Genomic DNA, 6,000 nt, shown 5'->3' on the forward strand with positions numbered 1-6,000 from the left:
TTGGAATCAATTCATTGACTTGATAATTGGTGCCGCAGAACTGGCTCAAGGGCCACAGAATGAACTCAAGCTGTCGCTTCAGCCCTTGTGGTGCCTGTTGAGCAGCATCAATCCCATCATGCTCCTCTCCAAATCATAAACTTGGAGCAGGAGCCTTCGGTAGGAGGTGGGACAAATAAAAGGAAGACAGACTTTGTTGCCACGTCATCCGCAGAGTGGGCCAAGAAGACTAGGATAAAGGAGGACTACACTGTGATCGAGGAACATTCTTCTGGTGAAAATCTTAATATTACGTCGGAGCTCTCGGAAGCTACCGAGCTTCCCATCAACCCAACCCTTCATGGGGAAGGGGAGTCAATCGTTCTAGAGGAGAGGATGAAGATGGTATCCCAAGCCTGGGATGAGGGGCACGACAAACAGGACAAGGTGGCCTAGGCCCTGATCATTCGTCAGAAAATGGAGTTCTCCGGACGTCCAGAGGCCATTAATGCTGCCCAGCAGATTGTGGATCGGTTGGGAGCCAAGATTGGATTTTGGCCTAGGTTGGGGCAGGATGTCGCCCCGTTTGTTGTGGATTTACTGGCCCAAGTGGGGACATCCATGTCCTCCCTTCAGCTCAAATGCGCCACCACATTGGCTAACAATGATGCCTTCTTCATCTTCCAGGCCATTTGTCATCAGGCCAATGCGATAAACCACTTGTTCATCTCGTTTCTTTATTAATGTTATCTTTTTGTGTTGTTTCTAACTTTGCATTGTTCGAAGACACATTTCAAACTCATAAAAATGCGAACTTGGTGTCCGAGAAGGCCATGAAGCTAGAGACGACTCAGATGGAGCTGGAGGGGGCCGTCAACCAACGAGAAGCTCCCAAGGAGGCCCTCACCAAGGAGACTCCCTGGGTTCAAGCTCAACATGAGGAATCTTTGTCCTGGAAGGATGCTGACCACAAGAAGGTGGTGGACAACATGGAGTCGAAATTGTCCCGTACCCGCGGCTCGAAGGCTTCAACCAAGAAACTCTTGGAGGCAACTAAGGCCAAACTTCATCAAGAGAGGGAGAAGATTGCATCTCTCGGGCCCAAATCCAGGCTTTGGAGGTCCAGGCCCAGCTGGAGTTGAAACGAAGCAAGGAGGCTTTTGAGGTCCATATTAAAACCATTTTAATTCAATTTTTTATTTTTATTTAAATGAATAATAAAAATAATTAAGGTAACAACACATTAGGGTTTGTAAGAGATAAACCCTAGGTGTGTACCAAGTGGGGCGACGGTAGGGAGGTCCGCCAATGGAGGCTGGCAGGGGCGCACGCTAGGCAGACTAGGCGTGGCAGGGGCAAGCAAGACTAGGCAAGCAAGTGCAAAAGGGGCACGCAGGCCTGGGCAGGGCTGAGAGGCGCTGGGGTGCAGGCCTGGGCAGGGAGGCGCGCACGGGCGTGGGTGGCGCAGGCAGGCACGGCTCGGGGCTAGGCTCGGGCTCAGGCCACAACAAAATATTTTATCTAGAATTTAAAAATAAATTACAAAATTCCTATGCCCTAAAATGGTTTACAATTTTTCATCTAGAAATTTTATGAATAATTCCTAAATCCAAAAGCACCATTATTTAAATAACCCTTAAGAATCTGCCATCATGAAAATAAACATCCATCATTTCAAACATATATCATATATAATATAAAAATGCACATAATCCCACACAATAATTAATAATATGCATAGATTAATGACCTGCTCTGGTGAAAATTGTTGGAAAAACAATTAGAGTACGCAGGGGAATGGGCGTGGTGGGCCTAACAACAAAAAATATCCATCTCTCAAATAAACAGTTTATATGATCAAGAAAACATTCAGACAGAAACATTAACATACAATATTATTAATCATACAACATATATATAAATATACAGTATATTTGTGTATATATATATCATATAAACACATACATAAATATTCAAGAACATGAGGATTTACCTCTTGAAGCCTATCAAGTGTCCTTGAGTCTTTTCGTATATATATCGATCTTCCTATCCAAATCTTTGAGTATTCAAACCACGATCTTCCGGAGTGTTCTCTACACCTCAAAGTGTGTGTGGGCACATAGAGAAAATGAGTTTGTAATTTAAGAATCACAAGTATTTCTCAACACATGAGAACTTGGATTATGGTAAGAGAAAGGTTAGAATAAAGAAGAAGAAGATAATCTTTTGTCTGACAAAAATTCGAAAAACGATTCTGAATTCTTACTGATATGTGTATTACTTCTCTCTTGTATATCTCTTCTTATTATTATTCTATATCATATGTATAGAGATTATTCTATTACTATATTACTCTTAATAATAATAGTAAAATAATATTAATATCATAATGATGACATAAATTGATTTAGGGAAATATCTAAGTTACTGAATTTGAAAATATTTATTTTCAAATTAATAATTAATTAAATAAATAAAATAAAAACAACACTGATACAATATTAGTGTAGTGCTACATGTATGGCATAGTCTCTGGACTGTGTCATGCATGAACTGCTATATTCCTTTTTCAGGGATATTTCATTTTTATTTTATTTATTTATTTAACTAAAATCAATTTTCCACAAAATAAGGTATTTATCTTCTTAAGAAAAAGATGACAACCATATTTCAAAATTTAAATTTTAAATTCAAAATTCAAAATTCAAATTGATGATCATCATTATCATCATCTTTTAAAATTTAATGAATCGAAGACTTTTTGGCTTACCTATTTTATTTTCTGCTACTCAAATAAAATATTTAATTTCAAAAAATTAATTTAATAATTTATATATATGAATTTTAAAATTATATATTTAAATTAATAAATATATTTTTGAAAATTTGATAATTAATTCCAAATTAATTATTTAACCTCAATTAACATATAATTGTACACTTCACCCAAAGAATAAAATTTTTCTCAAATTTCCAAATTACAGTTTTACGCTTGTATCAACTCTTACCTTGATAAGGTGGTGATAGAGCCACCTGGGGACCTATGGGCCTATAATATTAATCTCCAATAAATATTAGATTATTAATCAATGCTCTTTGATTAGATAATCATATTTATTAATCTCATGATTACTCCAGTATAAATATGAGATTGAACTCTTGATATTTATAGACATATATTTATAGAGTACTTTATTAAAGAATAAAGTGTCCATTGATATAATCACTACATACAATGTTAATCCTATATTAATGGTTCATAATTAAAAGTGAATAAAATTACCATTTTACCCTTTTAGCTATGTCTTGTTCCTAGAGTACCATTGACTTTACTAGAAAAGGTTGTGTCACATCTCGGCACTCATCTCGGTCCCAGATACGCATCGAAGATACGACATGGATAACCCCTTGGGATATGACTTGCCTTCCATCATGAGGTATTTGGGGGCATGGTACTGAAGATTCCTAGCGGTGGCCCTATCTGTGGGCAATTCTCTAGTGGTTAGATATTGGATGAGAGGCCAATCCAGGACATTGTGTAATCGATGGCCTTTACGATTGCGGGGGCTTGGATATTGGGTGACGATAGATGGTCGATTGGGACTACTTCGGAGATTTCTGCTTCAACATTTGTGGCTAACTTTGCCAATGTGTCCGCAAACAGATTCTATTCTTTCAGAATCTGGCATATGACATATCTTTTGAATGACTGGAGTAACTCTTGGGTTCGCGCCACATAGGCAGCCATCTTCTCCCCTTTTGTTTGGTATTCTCCCAAAATCTATCTCACCACCAACTGGGAATCACCGTGGACTTCGATGTTCTGTGCCCCCACTTCCCAAGCTAAGTGTATTCCCTCCAGCATGGCATCTTGCTCAGCCTCATTCTTTGATGCTTCAAACTAGAAGCGTAGGGCGCTTTACAATTCATGGCCTTCGGGGGATATTAGGATGATCCCGGCCCCGACCCCATTCTCATTAGAGGCTACGTCAAAATATCTTCCAAAAGGGCACTACAGGGTCGATTGGCTCCTCGTCCTCAATGATCCCAATACACTCTACAATGAAGTCGGCCAGGGCCTGTCCCTTGATGGAGATTCTGGAAACGTAGGCAATATCGAACTGGCTCAATTCCATGGCCCACTTCAAAAGTCTTCCTGATGACTCTGGTTTTTGTAATACTTGTCGCAGGGGATGGTTCATTAGTACCTTGATGGCATGGGCCTAAAAATAAGGTCTTAACTTCCTGGAGGCAGTCAGTAAGCAAAATGTCAGTTTCTCAATCAAAAGATATCTGGACTCCACGCCCAGCAACCTTTTGCTTACGTAATAGCCCAAAAGTCTGACCTTTCCCTCTTCTCGCACTAAGGCGGCGCTTATGGCATGTTTTGACATGGCCAAATATAGGTACAGTGGTTCCCCATCCACCGGCTTTGACAAGATTGGTGCTTGAGCCAAATACTCTTTCAGCTTTTGGAAAGCCTCTTCACACTGAGCTATCCATTCAAACCTCTGGTTTCCACAAAGTATGTTGAAAAACGGAATGCACTTGTCCGTGCACTTTGACACAATGCGGCTCAAAGCCGATATTCTTCCTACCAGGCTCTGAACATCCTTGTGTTTCCATGGCAATGGCATGTCAATCAATGCTCTGATCTTATCTGGGTTGCCTTTTATCCCTCTCGAGCTTACGATGAAGCCTAGAAACTTCTCGGATGCCACGCCAAAAGTGCACTTCTTGGGATTTAGCTTCATCCCATACTTCCGGATAATGGGGAATGCTTCCGCTAGGTCATCTGCGTGTTGGGCCGACGTCTTAGATTTGACCAACATGTCGTCTATGTATACTTCCATGTTCTTCGCGAGTAGGTTTCGGAACATTCTGTTAACAAGCCTCTGATATGTGGCTTCGTCATTCTTTAGCCCAAAAGGCATGAAAATGTAGCAGTATACACCCTTGTCCGTCTGAAAGCTGGTGTATTCTTGGTCTGCTACGTGCATCAAAATTTGGTTGTAGCCGGAGTAGGCATCCATGAAGCTTAGAAACTCGTACCCAGATGTGGCATCCACCATCTGGTCTATTTGGGGCAGAGGGAAGTAGTCCTTCGGACATGCTTTGTGTGAGATTCGTGAAATCTATGCAAGTTTCCCATGTCTCGTTTGGTTTTGGCACCAACACCGGGATGCCTAATGAGATACAGTGCTTCCTAGATCAAGTTAGTCAAGGATAACTTCTCAATTTCTAATTTGAGGGCCTCTGCCCGTTTCGTGCCCAATGGCCTTTGCTTATGCCAGACTAGAGTTTGATATCCCCGTATTGTCCCTATTCTGCCATTATCACGTGGTAACTTCAAGCATAGGTGGAAAATGGAGGTAACAGCACAAAAGTCGACCAAAGCGGGATGCCAAAAAATCACATTATACGCAATGGGACAATCCACCATGATGAATGTGCAGTACTTCAACGTGTTTTGAACCTCGTTCCCCAATGTAACAGGGAGTTGGATCTTGCCCATCGGGGGCAATGAATCTCCATTTAAGTTGTAGATTTGCGTTGCACATGATACTAGGTCTGCCTTTATTAGGTCGGTCGCTGTGAAGGCCGGCTTGAACAAGACATTGACAGAACTCCTGTTTTCTACCAAAACTCGGGATACTCTTTTGTTGGCGATTTGGGGGTCAATGACTAAGGGATCGTGATGCGGGAAGTGTACATTCTGGGCATCTTCCTCCGTAAACATTATCAGCAAATTCACCAGCTTTGGGTGCTGGACAGGAGTTTGGACCAATGCACACATCTCATGGTCATTGTCGAGTTCGCTGAGGTACCTCTTTTAGTAATTCTAGGATGGTCCCCCCAGGTGCGAGCCTCTAGATATGGTGGCGATGTGGCCATCTACTCGAGGGGGCACAGTTCCAAGAGGATATGGCATCCCGCATCCAGGAGCTATAGGGCCTCCAGGAGGTCGCACTACTGGGGCCTATGCTCCCGGTCCTGGAGCGTAACCTCCCTGAGGGGGTC

Source organism: Humulus lupulus, chromosome 5, assembly GCF_963169125.1.
Source record: "Humulus lupulus chromosome 5, drHumLupu1.1, whole genome shotgun sequence".
In the NCBI taxonomy this organism is placed as follows: Eukaryota; Viridiplantae; Streptophyta; class Magnoliopsida; order Rosales; family Cannabaceae; genus Humulus; species Humulus lupulus.